The following is a 24,493-nucleotide window of genomic DNA, read 5'->3' as shown; positions in this document are numbered from 1 at the left end:
GGGTCATTGTCAGCCTACTTTTGCAAACAACATCACACCTCTGATAGCTGACAGTCTCATGAAAATTCTCTACCTCCACAGGCCTTAAAATATCAGACTTCTGATACATACACCACACAGTCTCTTCCCTCATTACAGATTCTTTACCTTAAAGTCATACATCAGTGGTACTCAACTATATTTTTTTGCCAAAAAGAGCTCTTTGATTCTCATCTTACTCAACTAGACTGCTCCCATAGCCATTTAATGTTTAAAAAGAGCCTATTGATTTTTATTTTCAGTTAAATATTATTAAGAATTGTATTAAAAAAATGTAAAAATATTTTGTGTACTGAAAAAATATAACCAATTTATTGCAGATAATTTTTAACAACAAAATCTTATATGGACACCCTCCTTGCCAGGGTCATATTGACCTTGGTTGAGAACCACTGTCATACATTATCACATCTTTAAGACATGTCATTAATGAAGTCTGACTTAGTTGCAAGAATTTGGTACAGGTCTCAAGTCTGAAGCTAACTTGATATTTTGATGTGCTATTGTTTTTATTTTGATTTGATCTGGACGAATTCCAGAGGTTTGACATTCTGGAGAGGTAAGAAGGGAGGTCGTCCCTCCTTCCCCTCTCTCTCACAAACACACTCACACACAAGTATAAATCAATGTGTCAAAGCTAATTTATTTGTATTTTTTAGGCATTGAATTATGTTCCTTTGTATCAAACATGAACTTAGCTACTTAGTAAATGAGAAAAGTCTAAATAAAAAAAATAGTCATGGGCACCATCTTTCTTCCCTTGACTAAGACATGAGAAAAAAAATAATTAAAAAATAACATATAGAAGGACTAAAATTTATCCTGTTCTTAGTTTGATCTGTCAGAATAGAGATGTACTATAAGAAAAATTGTGAAACATTGTAAAGTTGCTCGCCTAAATGTAGTCTCAAAAGTGGGCGGACTATTCCTACACCAGTACCATTGTTATTTTCTTGTACTTTACATAAGGTTTATGCAACATAATATGCATTAATCCTGCTAATCCAGTCCATTTTGTAAAAGGAAGTGCTTTTGTTGTAACTTTTCTGTTTATTTCTGTAATACACATAAATGAGTTCTTTTTACATAGGTTAGACTAGTAAGTTGTTTTAAGATATAATATACAGGGTGTGGTGAATAAACTGTTATCTAAGTTATGCATAAATGAAGATAACACTGAGATCTCATTTTAACAGATATATTTACCAAAATTGCATAAAAATATCTTGAAATACTAAAGAGTAAATTTATTCAATAAAATTGCCATTGGCTTCAACCATGGCCTCCAGATGACTTCGGAATCTCCTGCAATATTTCTGGACAGTCTCCTTGTTTAAGTTGGTGAATGCTGCCTTAATCCTTGCCATCAGTTCATCTTTAGCATGTTACAAGGAGTTCTGTTGGTCTCTCATTCAACTGCGCCACACACATAATAATCAATGGGAGTTAGGTGGGAGATAGTCTGGGGAGTTAGGTGGCCAGATGTTAGGGGTGATGTGGTTGCAGAAATTGTCTGACAGCTGTGACTGGGTTCTCCTGCTTGTGTGGCATGGTGCAGAGTCCTGTTGCCAGACAAAGGGTCTTCCAGCAGCCACCCTCTTGACCCAGGGCAGCACTACCTCCTCCAGGCACTTGATGTAGACTTCTGTGTTGAGTCTGAGGCCATGTGAGAAGATGAATGGAGGCATAATGTTGCCATCATTAGTGATCACTTCAAACACGATGATTTTGACTGGATGTTTGATTTTTATCACTCAGTATATGTACTGCCCTCAAATTGACACTCAAACACTGAAATGTTTGCACTAGAGCTTCTGGCACGAATGCCAAAAAGTATAGCATGTCGTTTCCAAATTTCTGGCAGAGTGATTTGTGTCATGGTGCTGTTTTTCTCTCAGACAGTGCCCAACTGACCCTACTATACTGAGTAGTTGACAAAATAAAATAAAAAAACAATGTGCATACACAAAAAACTATAAAATGGCAACAATTTACCCATTGGACCCTGTATTAATGTGTGTGCATATGTGTGCGTTATTTTCATGTTCACTTTTCCATGGTAGCATATGTTGGACAAGGTTTTATTAAGGCAGTATTTTACAACTGGGCTCTCCTTCTGTCATTCACTCCCACTGTTTTTCAAGTAAGGGATTTTTCTATTTCACCAGTTGTCATGAGAGAAGCATACATCCACACTGATATTTGGATTTGTTTACAGGGAATAAAAACATGATATTACCGTTTTGCTCAAACAATTATGTGAAAACATATGGAAGGTATGCACACACCACCCTTCCACATCTGATATATTTATATACAAATACACACACACACACACACACAAACACACACATCTACACGTAACACACACATAATATATGTACGCACACATACATAAACGTATAAATGTATGCACACACATACATAAACATACATACACAGAGATACATACATACACACATATCATTATTTAACATCTGTTTCCCATACTTGCATGGGTTGGACAGTACATACATATATATACATACAAATATTACACCCACACATACATATAAACAGCTTCCATACCAATATCACTCACAAAGCCTGATACTGTAGTAGAAAACACTTGCCCAATGTGCCACACTGGTATAAAAACTTGAAACTACATGATGATAAAATGCACTCCATATCCCCAGAGACATACCTGCATCTACACATATATGATATGATTTATTACTACTTTTATATCATTATCACTGCTTTAATGTTAATATTTCATGCTTGCATAAATCAGATGAGAGTAGGTTGGGGCAAAGTTTTTCCTTCCTATGGTTAATCTCCACTTGTTTCAAAGTGAAGCTCATAACTGCCTTGTGTATCAAACAACAAACAGCTCAGACATGCTTTTGTGGTGGACTGCAAGCAAATGAGTGTTAGTGAAGCCATTGCTTACAACCAATGAGCAAAACGTATGTGTAGACATTAGGCAAATACAAAATCATACACACACACACACAAAATGGCCAGCATAGCAGCATCATGGCCAACTTTTGCAGTCAAACTCTATAACTAGTGGAGCTGTATAAATATTGTTGTCATTTGCTACAAAGAAAAAGGAAATATCTTACAGAGAGAACATTATAGAGTTAACAGTTAGAGAGAGAAAGACTAGATAAGATCCTGTTTGGTTTTGTGCCTGGGAAAAGTAATACAGATACTCCCTTCCTAGTGAGGCGACTGCAAGAGAAGTATGACAAAAGATCAGGTGAAATGGAAATATGCAGGGCTTGAGAAGACCTGCCCATAATAACGAAAGTGAGATCCTGGAAAACAGTGAATAAACACACACAAACACACAATTTCACACTCTCTTTGTCCAATTTCCTGGAACTACTTCACTCATCCATTCACCCTGAATTCTTAATACTGTCCCCCTCTCCACTCACATTTTACACATCATTCTTCTGTGCAACTGAAATTATTGCTCCATCTTAACCACCATATATATATATATCTCACTCTCCACCAGCAGCACATCTGCCTCTCCCCTCATTCCTGTGCAACCTAAGCATCTACATGTCTTCTTTCTTACTCTTCCTTGTCTGCTATACTATTATTGTTCTGCTACTCAACATCTCTTTCTGTACAGTACAGTCAGTAATCACCTATTCTCTCCTACTTAACCCCTCAGTTGCGTTGCAATCTTTCCTTCTGGGGCTGGCCGATTCAGAGCAGATCTCAGAATTAAACAGCCGAAATCTGCAATGATGAATCGGTTTCTGACTGAAGAACGAAGGCTTTGAATGACCCGTTTGTCTCTTATGTTCGTCCCTTCGTGTATTTCACATTATTTATATATGTAAAGGTTTATTATATATATATATATATATATATATATATATATATATATATATATAGATGAGGGAACAAAAACGCAATAGAGGGTATTAAAACCTTTGGACAGATAGATGACACAAGAGAAACAACAATTAGAAGGACAGGCAAAACATATATGTATATCAACCACACCTCCGTCCTACATAAACTCTACAGTCCCCACCTACTGTTGTTACCTTTCCTCTCTCTTACTTATCATCAACAACTCCCTCAACCCTTCTTTTTCATTATATATTTCCCACTTACCTCTTCCTCATCTCTAACCATCCCTTACTTTCCTCATACTTTTTCGCAACCTCTACCCACACTTATTCCCTGCTCTTCTACCCATGCTTGGCTCTATTCATCTTCTTGTACCTTCAGTGTCCACTCTACCACACCACCACTATTTTATCTCTCTTTCCAGCTCCATCGTAATTATTCTCACCCAATCTTCTTTAATGTGAGTAGCCATGGAGCTTCTCCACAGCAAGAAACCTGTTTGGTTTTGGTTCCTCCTCTTATACTTTAACACCATGTTTGCTACAATAAAAGCTAGATCCATTTCCACTGTAGCCCAGCTCAGTTGAAAGGGACCTTAGTCATGCAAGCTGCATAGTGAGCTCACTCGTCATGCCATGGAAAAAGTACCCAGTATACTCTGTCAAGTGATTGACACAAGGAAGGACATCCAGCCATAGAAACCATGCCAAAGTAGATAGTGGAGCTCAATACAGTCCTTGGATCTATCAAATACTGTCAAACTGTCCAACTTATACCACCAAGGAAGATGGATAGTAGGTGATGATGCTGAATACACACACACACACACACACACACACACACACACACACATATATATATACACAATGGGTTTCTTCCAGTTTCTATCTACCAAATCTACTCATAAGGTTTTGTTTGACCTGGACCTATAATAGATGAGACTTGCCCAAGGTGCCATGCATTGGGACTGAACTCAAAACTATATGGTTGGGAAAAGGTTGGGAAGTGAACTTTTTAATCATGGTCATGCCCACCTACCCCACTATACACATATCAAACAAGAAGTTACAACAAAAGCATTCTACTTTACAAAAGAGACTGGAACAAGAGGATTAATGCATATTATGTTGCACACATCTTACGCAAAACACAAAAACTTAACAACAGTACTAGTGAGCAAAGATTTACCAAACTTCAGGGATTACATTGTGTGTGTGTTTGTCGGTTGAACAAAAGCAAGAGATTTGGAATATCATTAGAGTGAATCATCATTTCCATTATATCAGAGGTAAAAGTTTAAAGCGTATGTGAAAGGATAACTCCACCCCTAGTCTCTACCAGAACACTCCTCCAAAATGTAAAGTAAATAATTCTACACTGAAATGCATTAATAATTTGTTATGAAGAGGTTACAGACTCACATGACAAACACTACAACACAAACAGCCAGGGCCCACACTACATAACATACTACACAACCACCGTCACCATTGCCATTACATCAAGAAGACGGAACAGCAACAACAACTACTGATTTACAACATGACTACCCGACCCAGACCCAACTACCTACCAAACCACTCTTGCAGTATATGAGACTCATTACAATCAGCAGCTATGGCATGAAATTCTGAAATAGTTTCTCTCTCTCTTCTAATGGGGAACCCCTCACCCTTAAAAAGAATGAGGAGGAAAGATGGGGTAGAGTGTAACGGTGGTAGTGGTGTGGTATATTTACAAATGATATATTTGCTGTTTGTGTTAACTGGTTTGTATTTCATCAGCTCATAACATCAAAACATTACATCTCTCAAGAATGTGCTATATTTGACAAAGAGATAGAGATACATATATAATTAGATAGAGAGAGAGAGAGAAAATGGTGCTAGATATTTAAGGACTTCTTAGGATAAACACTCTCCCACCCTGCCGACCGCAATGACAACAGTAACTTCCAGTCTTAAACTTGTTTTCCCCAATTTCTGTTAGTTTACTATTTCATAATGCTATTCCTCCTTACCCACATCCCAATCCCACCCTCCACATGCCAGAGCACAATATAGGACTCAGCTCCTCCAGCATGGAAAGAGTAGCGGTGGTCTGTGTGTGTGTGTGTGTGTGTGTGTGAGTGTGCAGAGTGGATCTAGTTCAGAAACCGCTGAGTTATGTATCCAAAAGAATGATTATGTTATTAAAAATCAGCTATTGATAGAGTGTAATATTAGCTTCAACAAGTGTTTTTGGTGTATATGTGTGTGTGTGTGCGTATTCATGTGAGCCTTTATGGATTGGGGTATATGCATGCGTGAAATATGTGGTGTGCACCTCGGCTGTGGTGTGTGCACCTTGAGTGTGGCATTTGCATATACACAGTATGGTGTGTGAATGTAGAGTATGGTGTGTGCATGTGTGTATATGCAGAGTATGGTGTGTGCATGTGTGTATATGCAGAGTATGGTGTGTGTGTGTGTGAATGCAGAGTATGATGTGTGTGTGCACGAATGCAGAGTATGGTGTGTGCGCATGTGCAAATACAGAGTATGGCGTGTGTGCGTGCGAGTGCAGAGTATGGCATGTGTGTGTGTGTGTGAATGCAGAATATGGTGTGTGTGAATGAAGAGTATGGCATGTGTGAATGCAGAGTATGGCGTGTGTGAATGCAGAGTATGGCGTGTGTGAATGCAGAGTATGGCGTGTGTGAATGCAGAGTATGGCGTGTGTGAATGCAGAGTATGGTGTGTGTGAATGCAGAGTATGGTGTGTGTGTGAATGCAGAGTATGGCATGTGCGTGTGAATGCAGAGTATGACATATGTATGTATGTGTATGCAGATTAAGGTGTGTATGCATGTAGAGTATGGGGTATGTGTGTGTATGTATGTAGAGTATAGGGTGTGTGTGTGTATGTAGAATATGGTGTGTGTGTGTGTGTGTGTGTGTGTGTGTGTAAAGTATGGTGTACATTTGTGGAGAGTACACATGAACATGAGAGCATGTGTGTATACATGTTTGAGTAAGTCAAAAAAAGGGTAGAAATCGTAGATGGGGAACAAGAGCTACAAGTGGAAAGCATAAATGTGCATGACAGCATGCATACACTTGTGTTTATGTATATGTATGGTGGGGAGATGTTCCATAAAGATGCAAGAGTACTTGTACTTGTGTTAATACCAGTAAAACTTATACAATGAAAGAGAGAGAGAGAAATGGAGGAGTGTGTTTGTGTGTGAGACAAACTGTCAGAGGGCATTAGTATGTAGGTTACAAATATGTAAGTGTGCAGTGATGTGGTACACACTATGTAATCTTCAGTAGTAGTAGTAGTATTATTTGAAATAAGATGACATCTGGTTATCTCAGTCAATTATAAACATTACAACTCTTACATGTTTCAAAGAATACTTGCCCACCCTGAAATATCCAACCTGACACTAACTAAAATGAAGGTGTGTGGCCAAGTGGTTAAGATGTAGCACACAAGATTGTGATACTGTGGTTTCAATACCTGGACTAAGCACTATACTGTGTTGTATTCTTGAGCAAAACACTTTCTTTCATTTTGTTCTATAATCACTTAAACATCTGATGTGTGTTGGTACACTGTGCACCTGTACAGACAATGTCAATTTGATGGAGAGAGTAAGATAATGTAGAGCACAAACATCTGATCACGTTGAATTAAATCATCTGTGCAGGTTGTTTGCCAAGAAATTGTGAAATCCTCATCTGTTGTCTAAGACAGGAAAGTCCAAGAACACTAACTAAAGCAAGCCAACGATGCATTCCTGACACAGTTGACCTGTTAGAAACAACAGTAATAGCTCCTTCAAATCACACCCCACTGTTTCAAAAATTAAATACTATCGACTGTATCCATGATAATGAAAGAGATGATCATAGATACAATAGCTTTATTAGAGTTAAGCTGAGGGATAAACATCAAACAAAAGTGAGCCAACAAGCAGTACTCTATGCAATTATGCAGTGGATGTGCTAAAAGCAGCAGCTGGATTTTAAAATCATAGGGCTAAAAATAAAACAATGACAGGATGGTAGACTGGACCGGTGTTGATGATATTTCTGCTGCTGGATCAGAATTGATTTGAGACTAATCAGCAACATGAACAAACACTCCTCTCTTCCAATAATAATACTTCTGATATCTATTACATAAGCAATATACTCATCAATGATACTAGAAATAAAACTCTTACATAGATTTGGTGAATACATACATGAGAAAGCATCCACTTACATACAGAGATTGTTAAAGATCAAACCTTTTCTACAGAATAACATTGTACACAATGAAGACATAACTGATTACTTACATAGGCATAAGGCCACAAACTTCACTGAACCACCCTAATTATATGCTTTATGCTTATTTAACTGCCTCTAGTGGGGGAAAAAAAAGGCAAAGTCAGCCATTATGATTTCACATCAGAGCGTAGAAGACCATAACTAAAATTTGTTAACAATTTTGCTTCTATACACTATCATTTCAACCAACCACAACCCTTGAACTGTCTTAGAAAAAAATTACATTAAATGATATAGGAAAAACATTCAACTGCATCAAATGGTTAAGTTCCGACTCAAGAGTTTTGGGGAGATGTGGCATTATCCTTTAGTTACTACTACTTCCATGTGGACTGATCTCTGGACATATGTCTAGGGATCTTGATATGCCACTAAAAATACATGAACTAGTCTACCTGCCTTAAAGTTAAAGGCCCTGCATTGCAAGAATAAGTTTTGGAGAATAGGAGACAAGCAGAGTAAATTGTAAATAAAGCAGCAGAAATCAACAGGGAAGACCACTACTGCAGAAACTCATGAATCTTCAAACTTTAGCATGGAGTTCTATGATTGCCAATATGCCAACAACTGTAAGTAAAGCAGACACTATGCCTGGAGACAAAGTGATATAGACATAAACCTGTTTGATCAGGGCTGACATGGGTGTAAACAAAATTAACATCAACCAACATAAAAATAATCACAGAGGGGACAAACAAGGACAGACAAACGGATTAGGTCGATTATATCGATCCCAGTGCGTAACTGGTACTTATTTAATTGACCCCGAAAGGATGAAAGGCAAAGTTAACCTCGGCGAAATTTGAACTCAGAACGTAGCAGCAGATGAAATACCACTAAGCATGTCGCCCAGTGTACTAACGTTTCTGCCAGCTTGTGGCAGATGAAATACCATTAAGCATTTCATCTAGCATGCTAACAATTCTGCCAGCTTGCTGCCTTAATAATAATAGTAATAATTTTAAATTTTTTACCACAAGGGCAGCTTGGGGGAGGAGATTAAATCAATTACATCAATCCCAGTGCATAACTGGTACTTATTTAATCGACCCAGAAAGTATGAAAGGCAAAGTCGATGTCAGTGGAATTTGAACTCAGACCATAGCGGCAGATGAAATATCACTAAGCATTTTACATGGCGTGCTAATGATTGTCAGCTTGCCACCTTAATAATAATAATAATGATCATAATAATAATAATAATAATAATAATAATTACCATATCTACAATTTATGAAACAGGTATGAAACATTAGGCAAGCAGAGTTTGAAACATTCTGCATAATACCATCACAACAGTGATATGGACTAACAACTTATCACCAGTGTATACACTTATCTATTGAAACAGTTAGTAAAAGATATATATTATTGCTTAAAAGAAACAAAGAACAAAAAAAAAAACTAATAACTAGACTTATTTACTTAGCAAAAAAAAAATGATGATAACAACAATGATGATGCTAGTTTCTAACACAGGTACAATGGCTCAAAGTTTGAATAAAAATAAGTCAATGAGATTGGTCCCCATTCCATTATTTGACCACTGCTTTATTTTATTCATTAGCCTTGGCAACATGAAAGACAAAGTCAACTTTACATCAAATGTAAAATTGAGCAACAAATCTGACATAGCATTTAATATATTGTTCTACTGTTACAACTACTCACTACCTTCCTTAATAGCAGTTGCTTCTAATATGGACATTAGGCCAGAAGCTTGAGGATTGGGATAACTCAGTTATACTGACCCTAGTAATTGATTGATACTTTATTTTACTGACTCAGAAGGATGAAAGTAATGTTGATTTCAGAGCGATTTGATCTCAAAACTAAATACCCAAAAACCTTTTGTCTATGTCTGATGCTCTAATGATCCTGTCAAATAGCTATCTTAAACATCATAGGCACAAGGTTAGACATTTCCAGGGTGCCAGGGAACAGGCAATTAAGTTGAATTGATTGGTTACTTATTGGTAAAGGACTTGATAAATACTATATTTTATTGACTCCAGAAGGATGAAAGACAAAGTTGATTTCAGCAGAATTTGAAGACTGCATATTAAAAGTTGTAACTAAATGCAACAGGGCATTTTTTGCTAAGCTTGCTTTACACAACCAAGACTGGCCCTAAGGTTGTAGGTGCTTCAGGCAAAAGCGAATTTTGATGCCCTAACAAGTATATTATTTTTAATTTTCACAAGGAGTTAAACTCACTGTATTTTTTAAATTTTTATTTCTCCCCTTTTATTTTGAAAATTCCAAACACAACAATGATGCACTCAGCATCTGCCCAACTTACTACAAATTTCAATTGGCCCTGTTAACAACATTTATGATATAAAACATTATGTGCAATAACTTAAAATAGATCAAGAACAGGCCTACCAAAGGGATTTGAATCAGGAACCAAATACGTATTACACAATGTATCTATATATATACCTAGGTGTAAATAGATTCTACAGGACTTAACTAACTACTAAACAAATTATTCTGCAGATTTGGCTGCTTGTTTTATAAATGTCACTCTGACGTTTCAGTATTGGCTACTTTGTACTTGTTTAACAATCTAACAATCACATTTTCTTGTCATGAATGAATCTGAACTGAATATAAAAGCAGAAAGAGAAAATAGAGTACAATAAATATGAAATAGATAAATTAAATCACACAACCACGCACGCACACACACAAAGAAAAGTAGCCAGTAAGAGCATACGTATGGTCAAATGCTCTGTTCAAAATAGAAGCAACAGGTCTCACAAATTATGCTCCTAATCTTCTTGAAACAGACAGCATTTTGAGTAGTCCTAGATATACAATACCTGAAAGAAGGGTGTTTTAGTCAATAAGGTCAAGGCTGGAATGCCTTGCACAACAAATCTGCTAGCTCAAGACTGACTTCGAAAACAACACCAGCTATGTCAATAAAACTAATTGAATATATAAAATCTTTTTGTATGTGTGTGTATATGTTTCTATACACACATTTATTGAACTTTGAAGTCACTGCTAACTTTTTCCTTGGTATTGTTTAATAAGCATAAGCCTACAAAACTAAGCTGAATGGAGTTAAGTCAAATTGTCTTAATAAGTAACCCCTACTAAATGTGTTGAGTGCCTCTTTCTTGTGTTTGTTTACTCAGTCATAAATGTATGCGTGTGTGTATATATGTGTGTGTGTGTGTGTGTGTGTATCTATGTGTCTGTATATATATTTATGTTTGTGTGTATATAAATATATATCTAAAGCAGCAGAAAATTCAACAAAGCCTGTTACTCTGAGTTTCACGTTTGTTGAATTTTCTGCTGCTTTAAATAAAGCATATTACTCTACCACTGGTATTTGAGTACTCTTTTTTCCACCTTGTTTCACATTTATGTGTTTACTCCGGTGTAAATATATATCTATATGGTTGTGTGTGTGTGTATATGTATCTATGTGTGTCTGTTTGTGTATATATATGTATGTGTGGTTGTGTGTGTGTTTATGTATCTATGTGTGTCTGTATATATATTTATATGTTTGCGTATGTATGTATATATATATATATATATATATATATGGTTTTGTGTGTGTGTGTATATATATATATATATATATATATATATATATATATATATATACTACACTCTCAGAGTGGTTGGCATTAGGAAGGGCATCCAGCCATAGAAACCATGCCAAATTAGACTGGAGTCTGGTGCAGTCCCTCAGCTTGCCAGCCCTGGTCAAGCCGTCCAACCCATGCCAGCATGAACAACGGACATTAATTGATGGTGATGATGATATAAAGGGTAAAGGGTAAAACCCCCCGACCAAGGGATTGCACCTAGAAAGTTACCTCTGAGGCATAAATCTGGGCAAGGTTGTTTCCGGAAGACCAGCAGTGACCCATGCATACCAGCCTCCTCTCTTCACTGATATCATCCAAGGGAAAGGCAAAGGACAATACAGCTTGCCACTCATTTCTACAGATGAGTGAACTAGAGCAACAAGAAAGACTGACAATCAAAAATATCAATAAAACTAAAAATATAAAATCCTTTCATGAGTGCATAAACACATTAACTGAACTTTCAAGTCTTTGTTAACCTTTTCCCTCTTATCGTTTAATAAACCTGTATTCTACTAAAAAGTATTGAGTCTAATGTTAAATTTTTTTTCTATATAGCCTGACATAAAAACAAATATTATATATATACTGTTTTACATGTTTCAGTCATTTGACTGTGGCCATACTGGAGCACTGCCTTTAGTCAAGCAAATCGACCCCAGGACTTATTCTTTGTAAGCCTAGTACTTATTCTATTGGTCTCTTTTGCTGAACCATTAAGTTATGGGGGTTGTAAACACACCAGCATCGGTTGTCAAGCGATGTTGGGGCGACAATTTTATATATATATATATATATATATATATATATATATATATATATATATATATATAAATAAATATGTGTGTATTTGTGTATATATATATATATAAATAAAACACCCACATATATATATATATATATATATATATATATATAATATATATATACAATGGGCTTCTTTCAGTTTCCAGCTACCAAATCTACTCACAAGGCTTTGGTCAACCCAAGGCTATAGTAGACATGCCCAAGGTGCCACATAGTGGGACTGAACTCGGAACCATGTGGTTTGTAAGCAAGCTACTTACCACACAGCCACTCCTACGCCTATACACACACACACACACACACACACACATCTATTCTAACATCCCTGTATCAGGCCTCAGTGTCAGCTTTGGCATGGTCTCTATGGCTGGATGCCCTTCCTAATCCCAACAATTACAGTGCATGTTGAGTATGAAAAGGAAGGGACTGAACAGGTCCCTTGTAGAGGAGCTGAATGGCTACTCATATTTGGGACAGGAGGGAATGATCAGTGTATGGAATATCCAGCCTTTTTTTTTGTTATTAGTTTCAGCTCAGAGCTGTGGCCATGCTGATGCACCGCCGTTTCTTTTTAAAATTCACATTATATATGAATTTTAAGTCTCTAATATTGGAATGCAAATTATGTTAGTAATCAGTGCATGAACACTGATTGGCTTCAACATTTGTAACCATTTCCTTAAACAAAATGAAAAAAAAACTATCCAATACAAATATTTGATAGAAAACTATGTAAATATCACTTGAAACAAAAAACAAAAAAAGAAAAATATATGTAAAAGTTAAGTGATGGGAATAGCTAGTCTTCCTAACAACAATTCTATGTGTCTGTCTACAAGTGCTTGTGTGTGTGTGTACACCTACACTGACAGATTTGACAAGAATGAAACAAACAGAGAGACTCATTTTCAAATCTTTCCTGATTATACATACATACACACACACATATGTATATATAAATACACACGCACACACACACACATATATATATATCAGACTGGGCCTGGTGCAGCCTCCTGGCTTCCCAGACCCTGGTCAAACCATCCAACCCATGCTAGCATGGAAAGCGACGTTAAACGATGATGATGATGTATAAATACATACATACATACACACACACACACATATATATAAATACATACATAAATACACACATGTGTGTGAGGGTGCATAGCTCAGTGGTTAGAGCATCAAGCTCGCAATCATGGCTAGTAAGTTTGATTCCTGGACTGGGCTGCGTGCTTCAAATTTCAATAAATATGTGTATACACACATGCAAAAGGAAGTTATATATTCAATCAGTTTATTGATGTTGTTTTTGAGGTCAGTTTTTCATGTTGCTCCAGTTGACTCATCTGTAGAAATGAGTTGCAACACCACTGGTACTAAGCTGCATATATTCCGCCAAGGTCAACTGCCTTTCACCCTTTCGGGATCGATAAATTAAGTACCAGTTATGCACTGGGGTTGATGAAATCGACTTAATCCGTTTGTCTGTCCTTGTTTGTCCCCTCTATGTTTAGCCCCTTGTGGGTAATAAAGAAACACACACACATATATATATATATATATATATACACACACATATATATAATTTTATATATATATACACACACATATATATAATTTTATATATATATACACACACACACACACATACACAATGAATACATATATAATCTATACACTTTCTTGGAGTCCTAGTCTGTTCATTTTAAGATTTGTAAATTTAAATTAAATCTTCCATAAAAATTTATATACTGACCTCGTGATCAGTTATATTGCAAGCAAATTATATAATGGAAAACCTATTTTAGTAAATCACTTTGCTAATTATTTCTAAAATTAATTAGTATGGCTGTTTGGATTGTTATGTTTCTGGTCCATGTGGTTTCGTGCTTGACTATTTTGTGCAGTACCTTGTACTGGACTGACCAATGCCTTGATAGAGAATTTAGCAGACGGAAACTATACTAAGCCTACTCTGTGTGTGTGTGTATGCGCACTGCATGCATATGTGTGTGTGCACATAATGGTATAGCATATAATACACATTATATACACATATATTCAATACTTTGTACACATTTAAATATACATTATATATGTGTGTGTGTGTGTACATATATTATATATATACACATACACACACACAAATAGAGATATATAGACAGATAACTAGATAGGTAGACAGACGGATAGATAGAGAGCTATGCATTTATGTATAAAAACTATATATGTTTGTGTATACAGACCACACACACACACACACACACATATACACACAAAAGTACAAATCATGTACGTAGAGACATTATCATCATTACTTGAACCTACACTTTTCTATACCTGCAAAAGTGAAGTGAAATTTGATGAAGCAGTTTCCATAGGCAGATGCACTTTCTGTCACTGACCCTCACCTGTTCACAACCAAGGTAACATTTACCCTTGTCCTTTGAGCAGGAATAGTCAGACATGGTTTTTCACTTAGGATTTCAAAGGAACGGTGGTATTACTAGCATGACAGTCATCCACTTTGACAACAAACTCACGATATCAAGGAAAGGAGCCGCATGTACACACACACCACACACACACAGACACAAGATAATTAAGTCCAGCAAACATATATATATGTTGTGTGTGTGTGTGTGTAGATAGATAGATAGACAGACAACTTGTTAATTAGCTTTGTTATATTTTTGTTTGAGTTTCTCTAAATTGTTATTGTTCTGCTGTGTTTTGTGACAACTAAGATTTTGAAGTTTTGTTTTCGTTGTTCGTTCTCTCACAGGAGATATTGAAAAATGTTCTCAACAACTTACCTCTTGCATGTTAACAGCAGTGTACCAAAGGTAGGCATAATAATAATAATTGTTTCCTATGATAATAATGATGATGATTATAATGGTGATGAACAGTAGCGGTGACCATTGAGGAGGTCGTTTTAACTGCTAATACACCTTGATGTAACAGCACTATGGCAAAGACAGGAACTTCCGTGGCTGTGTGTATGTGAGTGTGTGTGTGTATTTTGTTAACTTATGTTTGTGTTGTTGGGGAGAAGGCAAAGGGGGAGTGTAGAGAACTAGCAAACAGTTGCTGGTACACCTTTCAGTAGAACATTAGTGCTGGTGCTTTTGATGTGTCCTAAATCTATGTAGTGTACGTTACAGACATCTGACACAGCAACAAGAGGTGGAGTGAGCAAATAGGAGGGGTAAAAAGAAGAGAGAGAAAGAGAAAAGAAGACAGAGATATATACATATTCACACATATACATACATATATATTTATATATTTAAAAGCACACATACATACACACACACCAACCCTACACTAGTACCAATTTAGCTGATCAGTTGGCTTAAAGAAAAGATACTCTATTTCAAGTCTGTAGAACTGAAACAGTCCCAGATATGTGTTGATAAACAACTGCACAGGTAAAATAAAATGAAGGTAACAACCACTGACTAAAGAGGTGCTCAGGTAGCCGTAAGTATGCAGTATGCATATTTTTATATTTACATGTGTGTGTGTGTGTGTGTGTGTGTGTGTTTTAGTATTTATGTATATAAATGAGTAATATAAGAAAAAAGTTTGAAGTAAGTCTGTAGACAGCAAAACACACATTCCACCTCAAAGTGCAGCTATTTCAGACAAATATCTGTGTGTATTTATATATGCATATATGCATGCAAAATTTTTGTGTTTTATCTATCTATATATATATATATATATATATGAATGAATAGCTGCATGTGTGAGCTTTTGTTTGCTAATGAATGTGTTGGAGCAAACCCATGTAAACATTCTTCTCAAAAGTTGCAACTTTAAGTGCAACTAATGCAAGTGAACATATACATACACAGAGACACACACACTTGTGTGTATATGCACAGAGTTATTTCCAAACAGCAGACCAGAGCTGTTGCTTGTTGTGAAGTACAACATTTTTGTCTCTTCATTCAGTGAAATAGAGCTGGGTGAAGGAAAAACAATTACTGTCATAACAACATTCACAAGGAAAGAAGGAGAAAAAAGAGAAAGGCAACATGCTAACACTGACTTCTGAGAGAGAGAAAGAAATAATTAGTAACACACAACTTTTTCTAGTTTGTTACAAAGCCAGCAATTTTGGAGGCAGTGGGTAAGTTCATTATGCTGACCCCACCAGTGATCAACTGGTACATATATTATTGATTCTGAAAATCTAAAATCGCCAAGTCAAACTTAGCAGTATATGAACTCAGAATATAAAGCAGGGGGAAAAAAATGGCACTAGGCATTTTGGCTAACATGCTAATGATTCTACTGAATAATAATAATAATCCTTTCCACTATAGGCACAAGGCCTGACATTTTGGGGAGGGGTAAGTCTATTACATTGATTCCAGTGCTCAACTGGTACCTATTTTATTGACCCCAAGAAAGATGAAAGGCAAAGTTGACCTCAGCAGAATTTGAACTCAGAACTAAAAGCCACTAAACATTTTGTTTGACTCATTGGTAAATTCTACCAACTAATAATAATAATAAAATTATTATTATTATTATTTCAAATTTTGACACAAGGCCAGCAATTTCCAGGGAAAGGTTAAATAGCTGCTTTTTGCCCGTCTTTACATTCTGAGTTCAAATTCTACTGAGGTCAACTTTGTCTTTCATCCTTTCATGGTTGATAAAATAGGTACCAGTTGAGGACTGGGATCAACGATATCAACTTATTCCCTTCCCCGAAATTACCAGTCTTGTGCCAAAATTTGAACTTTTTATTGTTATTAATTTATTTAGCCATGCTTTCAGCTAAATCAAGAGAGAGTAGTTGATCGACAGATTTGCCAGAGCATCTGATGAAATGCCTTGCTGTATTTCTCATAGTTCTTTAAATTCTATCCTTCTCAAGTTGATAAAATAAAGTACCAGTCAAGTATCAGGATTGATTTAACCCTTTAGTGTTCAGATTATTCTATCAAACATAATACCTATTGATTCCCATTGATTTGAATTAATCATGCATTATCTCTTATCTTCAAGATCTTGATAGTATAATTACTTAATGTAGAATAACATTGTAGGGTAGGTGTGAGAGCCTGGATCTGGTCAGTTTGAACATAAAACAGATTAACTATTTTGACTGGATATGGCCAGTTTAAATACTAAAGGGTTAATCGATTGCTAATCTCTACCATGCTAGCAATGGATTAAGTACGGTAATAGCAGAACCAAAATCTCCACCATACTGACATACTGGATGGAATACACAGCTATCACATCAATATTATCTATCTGTAGTGTCCTATACTACTGCGCGTGTGCATGCACACACACACACACTTGTTCATTAACATATACACACACTCATTCTGAAAAGTGAGCCCCTTTGAAAAAGAAAGAATGCAAAAGAAAAGGTAAATAATTATATACAAAGTATGACCAATAAGTATCCAGACTGTTGCCTTAGTAATGATGCTAAGGCACACAGAGTGAAGCTGCTTGGCACAGATTGACCTTGAACTCTGCTGTGCACCCGCTGTCTACAGCAGTGCTTGGAATGAACACGTGTAGCATGTGATCATCACATTGACCACGACAGAGAAAGTTGTCATGGTGATACCTGCTCAGAGACCCACACAAAATTGCAGAAAGTGTATGGAAAGGAGTGTATGAGCTGCACACAAGTGTATGAATGGTTCAAATGTTTCCAAGATAGCTAAAGAAATGTCAGTATTGACAAACATTCTGGGAGACCCGCAACCAGCAGAACTAAGAAAAACATCACAGATGTGTGTGCAGCTATAAGTTATCAGATGTGCAGATTAGTTACGGTTCAGTTCAGTCTATTATCACTAAAGATTTCAGTATGAGACGCATAGCTGCTAAGTTTGTGCCAAAACTGCTTTCAGCTTATCAAATAAATAAAAATAAAAAAAAAAACTCAGGTTTCAGTTGCACAAGATCTCCTTGATTGCGTCAAGAACAATGAAAACTTTTTGTAAACTTTGCGTAGACCTTTGAGAAGGTACTGCCAAGCTTTTGGCAAAATTTGATGCAGATTCTCTGCTCAACTTCATCTCCTTCCAAGAACTGTTGTAAACAGTGGAAGTGAGCTAGAATGTTAAAACTTAGTGTGTATGCACAGCAGAGTTCAAGAGGTCAATTTATGCCAAGCAATTTCACTCTGCATGCTTTCGCTTTGTTACTATGGTGACAGTCCAAGTACCTATTGGTCAGAAAACATACATATATTGGCATTAAGTTATTCAGAGTCAACAAATGTCGTATAATATAAGTTTCTAACACTTTTGTATTGCTATTTTCTTGAACCTACCAAAGTCTATTTCTATAAGTATATGTTCTTGTCTTTATGAAAAGTTCTGTCATATTTCATCATCATCATCATCATCACGTCATCCACAGATGAACACCATCAACCACTTGTCCCCTTAACTCTCCTCCCACATCACACTTCATCTGCATCACTCTTCAACAGAGTCTGCAACCAGTTGGTTGATAAATTCCCTAATTCTTATGTCCCTTTCTATGTTTCATATCAGCATTTGACTCACTACTACATTCTTGCTACAAAAGCACTGGCTGCAGAATCTCAGTCATCTTTCCTTTATGGTAATCTCTGAGAGTTACCTCCACCACAAAGAACCTAGTTAGTTGTATGGGACTGCCTTTTGATGTTTAGTGCTGGTCTCAGAAGTCACGTTTCAGTTGTACCAATTACAAAGTAAGATGATGGATACATTCCTTGACTACCACAATCATGAATTTATTAGCTAAGTCAATGTAATATCTTAGCTATTCAACTTTAGATAAATTTATAGTAATTTGTAATGCTATGTCTATTGTTATTATGACATGAGTGGAAAATCTGACGTGTTCACTTCCAAAAGACTGAATTCAAATTGGACTGAGGGATAACTTTGCACTTCATCTTCTGATTTAATAAAATGAAACACTTCATTGAATGGACTACATGCATCCCAAACAAGTTTGTAAATTTGTCAGTGTGAAAAATCCTGATTATTATTATAAAGTTTGAACTCAGAACATAAAGATTCAGAACTCTACTAGGTCACATAATAGGGAGTCTAATGTGCCCCCCCACACACACACAAAGAAAAATTGATGCATGAAATTCTAGAACTCTATTGAGCATCAACAAGAGTCAGTATAAGTTTTTTTGGGCGGAATTCTGAGCGATTTAGCTGTTATTTTTAACACATCTCACGACTACCGAATACCTTCCTCGTTTCTTCCTCACTCTGACATATATTGATGTTTTCCAATATTTTTCTCCCTATAAACACATTTTGTGGAATGGATAATACATGCAAGGGTGGTCCATTGCAGAATTTAAGTAAAAAATATTCAGACAGTCCAAATTTTAAACTCTAATTTTAAATTAAAAAAAAAGAACAAATTCCAAAAAGAATGGGATTTTAAGGATTTATAAGGGCGAGGGGGCTTAAGAATTTTTTTTTTTCATAATCGTATGATTTACCCGTATACAGAACACAAATTCGCAAAATTTTCTGAAAATTCGAAAAAATAAAATAAAAGAAAATTTTCTGCCAGCTTTTATTTTATTTATTTATTTTTTTTTTAAGAACCATTTATCTTGGAATAATAATAATAATAATGAAATATGTACAAGGGTCAGGGTTAGCAACTAAAAGTCAATCGAAAAATAATAAAAATACTTTTCATAACTTGAAAAGAGATCATTGCAACGAGTAACCATTTAAACGGGTTTTGTATCCCGGTCATAAAACGAAAACAAACTGGTTTAAACCGTCGAAATAAAAACAGAACTTCTTTGTCAAGGGCAGGTAATAATACATATGTATATTTTATATTTTTGTTAGAGTTACTTCCCTTGCATCGCTTGCTACAAGACCTTGCGGGTATGCAATTGCATAGATCTGTATGCGGTGGTTCACCCGGGAAGACATAAATAGGATCTAAATTCTTTACCCAAATCGAACACGATTTTCTTATGCAAAAAAAGACACATAGGATAATTGAGCTCAAACTATATTTCAATAAAAGACCGTAACCACTAAAGTGTCATCCATCTAAAGCCTTCATTGGTCAGGTTCGACCTAGGAATAACCAACTCAATTCTAATTAAAAGATGAGAAGCCGAATATGAAAATTTTATTTCATATCGTAATATATTAGTGAACAATGTTGTCGTCGTCTGTCATACATTTCAAACAGACGAATCATTGGTTGTCTGCATTTACGACAGTGGGGGTAGGTGACAAAGGAGTATCTGGGGTGTAAGAACCTTTTCGGAACCTTGCATTATCATTTTGCTCGTCGATCGCATAATCGCGCGGGCACAAGCATAAGAAAACCAGTAACGAACTACATCAGCAAAAAAATTATAGAAACAGAAGTTTAAACACCTAAAACATTAGATCCTACTTTCCCCTCACAGCATACGAATTTAACCAAAATCATTGAATTTATTTATTCATATATACATACAATCACACGCGCACATCTCTGAAGGAAAGTAGGAGGAAGAAACTTAAGATCTGCAAAGGCAGCCTTCAAGTGTAGTACAATATTGTTTAGGTAACACCATTATAAAACAAGAGGCAGCAAAAATAGATACATCAATAAAATACTGAAAAATTAAGTGCACAGACGTCTTGTATGAATCCAGAAGTGTAGGGTTTGCATATCTCAGCAAAGATCTAGAAAAAAAATACTTTGCATACCACAAAAAGGTTATGTATGGATTTGTTTCCTGTAAACTAGGAAAGGATGACAATATTAATGTGAAAACGAAGTATAACCTCTCCTGGACTTGTGACCATTACATCACATCAAATCTATAAGGTTATTCTCTTGCAATGCAAGTGCAAGAGGTAATTCGAAAATATCTCATGAACAAATGGGACAGTAGAGTCTTAAAATCTCAAGATGCAACTGCAAGTATCAATTATGTCACTCTTCTGTAGAGGACACAGCACATGGAATCAGCAGCTGTCCAAAAAAGTCAGGATACTACCTATGACATGATGTTGCTAAAACAATAAATAATACCATCCATAGAAAAAAGACTGTCCAATGATAAGTATTTAATAGATCTTTGCTATGGAATACATAAATAACAGCACAAAGATTATTGGTGCCACATTCCTATCAAAGTTTCTACCAAATGTAAACATAATAGACCCTATATATATAGTCATTTGGGACAGAAAAGAAAGGCCATGTAGCCATAGAAGTTAGCTGTCCTGCAAATGTGAACATCTCTTCCAAAATCGGCAAGTAGAAGAATAACTATGGACAACTACTTTGAAACCTGCAACTCCTACCATGACTATAAATTTACATTCATTCTAATAATCACTAGTACAAGTGGTTATGTTAGTAAATGCCTAAGAGAAACAGTAAAAATATGCAAAACTTTCTTAAAGTTCATATGTAACAATTATCATTGTTGTGATCCAAACTCCAATGATGGAAAGTTTGTTTCTTTGTTAGAAAGCAGTTCTCTCATTCTAGAAAAGATACTTATAAGATGAACATACATACATCACAAATTCATATTTAAATGCAAATACATACACACATTACATATATATACATATATATAACATCATCATCATCATTATTTAATGTCCACCTTTCATGCTGGTATGGGTGGGACAGTTTGACAGGAGATGGTCAGGCAGAAGCCTGCACCAGACTTCTGTGACCATTTTGGCAGTTTTTGCAGCTGGATGCCCTTCCTAACACCAACTACTCAGCAGAGTGGACTTAGTGCTTTTTACGTGGCACAGGTGAGGTCAGTTTTGGCGAGGTTTTTACAGCTGAATGTCTTTTCAAATGCCAACCACTTTACCATGTGGACTGGGTGCTTTTTAAGTGGCACCTGCACTGACAGGTCACCAAGTAACATGTAAGACAAAAATCTTTTGAGAAGGGAGAGGGGCATTGGAGGAATTGATCTTGTGTCAAATGATGAAAGGTTATAGTGAGACAGAGAGACTGAAATGGCCAGAGAATGAGGTCAAAATTGAAGACAGAAATAGGTATGTTGCCACAAAGGAGATACATGGTTACCCAAACTGAGGCAGAAGGAGAGAGAGAGTGGGAGACAGCAGGATAGAGAGGGTGGCAAAGTACTGGGCATACTCAAAAGGGACGGGTATGAGAATATAAATGGAATGGTTGAGTAAAGGAAGAGAGATATAGATGGTGGCAAGTGCCTGGGAATACCTTTGAGGTTCGAAGGTCATAATATAAGTGGCAAGATATTGTGAAAGAAGCGTGATTAGAGAGTGAAGGGGTGGGGGAGTGGTGAACACCTAGGTATAGAGCGGGGGGGGGGTGAAAACCTGGGTATATATAGTGTGTGTGTGTGTGGGGGGGGGTTACCAGATAACAATAATATAGAGAAACAGCCCCCCCCCCCCGTGAGGACAGGATCGGGGAGTGAGAGGTAGGCATAGTGTATGATGGAGGAAATGTGAGGAAAAGTAGAGATGTAGATTGGTTTGTTGCAGGTTGGGTGTGTGAAAAGTTTTCCTGTTAAGTGGGGGTGGAACACATAGGTTGGGGGATGGGGAGGGTAGCAGATACCAATGATACAGTGAGACAGGGACAAGAGGGCAGGATTGGGAAGTGAGAGGTAAGCATAATGCATGAAGTAGAAATGTAAGGAAGAAAAGAGAACTAGGGTGTGTGAGAAGTTTTCTTGTTAAGTGTGGTGGGACACATAGCCCTTCTAGAACTCAGTTTTGCACAGGTCTTCTCAAGAACTTCATATCACTAGACATCTCAGTCCACTGTCATTTTCTTCCTGACAACATCCTGAGACTGGTCCTTCATCCCATGTCCTCCTGGGTCTCCCACTTCTGCAGTTACTGTCCACTTTCAGTCTTCAGCCCATCTTTATGCAGCTGTCCTCATTCATATGCATCACATGTGCAAACCAATGTAGTCTTCTCTCTTGCATACTACATTTGATTCCTCTTATGCCCAACTTTTCTCACTACATTTGTATATTTGTGTGTGTTTGTGTGTGGATAGATAGATAGATAGATAGATAGATATGTATAGCAGTAGAGGGAACCTGTGGAAGAAGTAGACAAAGGAAGACCTGGGATGAGGTGGTGAAGCATGACCTTCGAGCGTTGGAAGCAATGACAAGTGACCAAGAACTTTGGAGATATGCATATTTATGTAACAAACTTTGTAATAATGACAAATGTGTAAGACAATTTTACATGTTTTTCTTTTCTTTTATGCTTTTTAAGAATAAGGTTGCCAAGTGTAATTTATTAAGGATTATTCATTGCCTTCAAGGAATTACCAAAAGACAATGTGAAATGGATTGTTATTTTTAATAAAGCACTTTCAATAGTAACACTCTTTCATGCTGTGAACATGACTAGAATAAGCAAACCTGAGGCCTATGCCTTGTTAAAGGCATAGGCCTCAAAAGCCATCGTAGCTGAGACTGGGATGTAACTGGTGTAAGCTTCAAAAAGCTGATAACTTGTATTGCTACATTATCTGCTTCATGTTTGTCTTTTATACTTCTATAAGGGAACATTGTCTCAACAAGAAATCACAATCTGAAGGAGGAGTATGTGACTCCTGTCAGTATCAAGCAAATGAAAGACCAAAATGATGAAGTTATAGTATGGTCAAAATGTGTGTGGTGTTCTCTTGAATTGAAAGTAAATGCTAGTGATATTTTGACCTTTTTTTATTATATCACACTATGATATATTTACAGATGACACATTCTCAAGAGAAGGAAATGAGAGATCATGTGCCAGTAATGTTACATGGCCAGAGGAAATA

The 24,493-nt window shown here is 36.4% G+C and overlaps 1 protein-coding gene across 18 annotated transcripts in view; it reads right to left on the bottom strand.

Moving 5' to 3' along the window:
* The window catches only part of LOC115217047 (phosphofurin acidic cluster sorting protein 2), a 313,884-nt gene that overhangs the window by 89,417 nt on the left and 199,974 nt on the right, over positions 1-24,493 (bottom strand). The gene's annotated exons all lie outside the window — the stretch shown is intronic.

The sequence above is a fragment of the Octopus sinensis genome, linkage group LG11 (genome assembly GCF_006345805.1).
Source record: "Octopus sinensis linkage group LG11, ASM634580v1, whole genome shotgun sequence".
In the NCBI taxonomy this organism is placed as follows: domain Eukaryota; kingdom Metazoa; phylum Mollusca; class Cephalopoda; order Octopoda; family Octopodidae; genus Octopus; species Octopus sinensis.
Note: the sequence above shows the minus strand (reverse complement) of the source record. Positions and strands in the feature narration are given on the sequence as shown.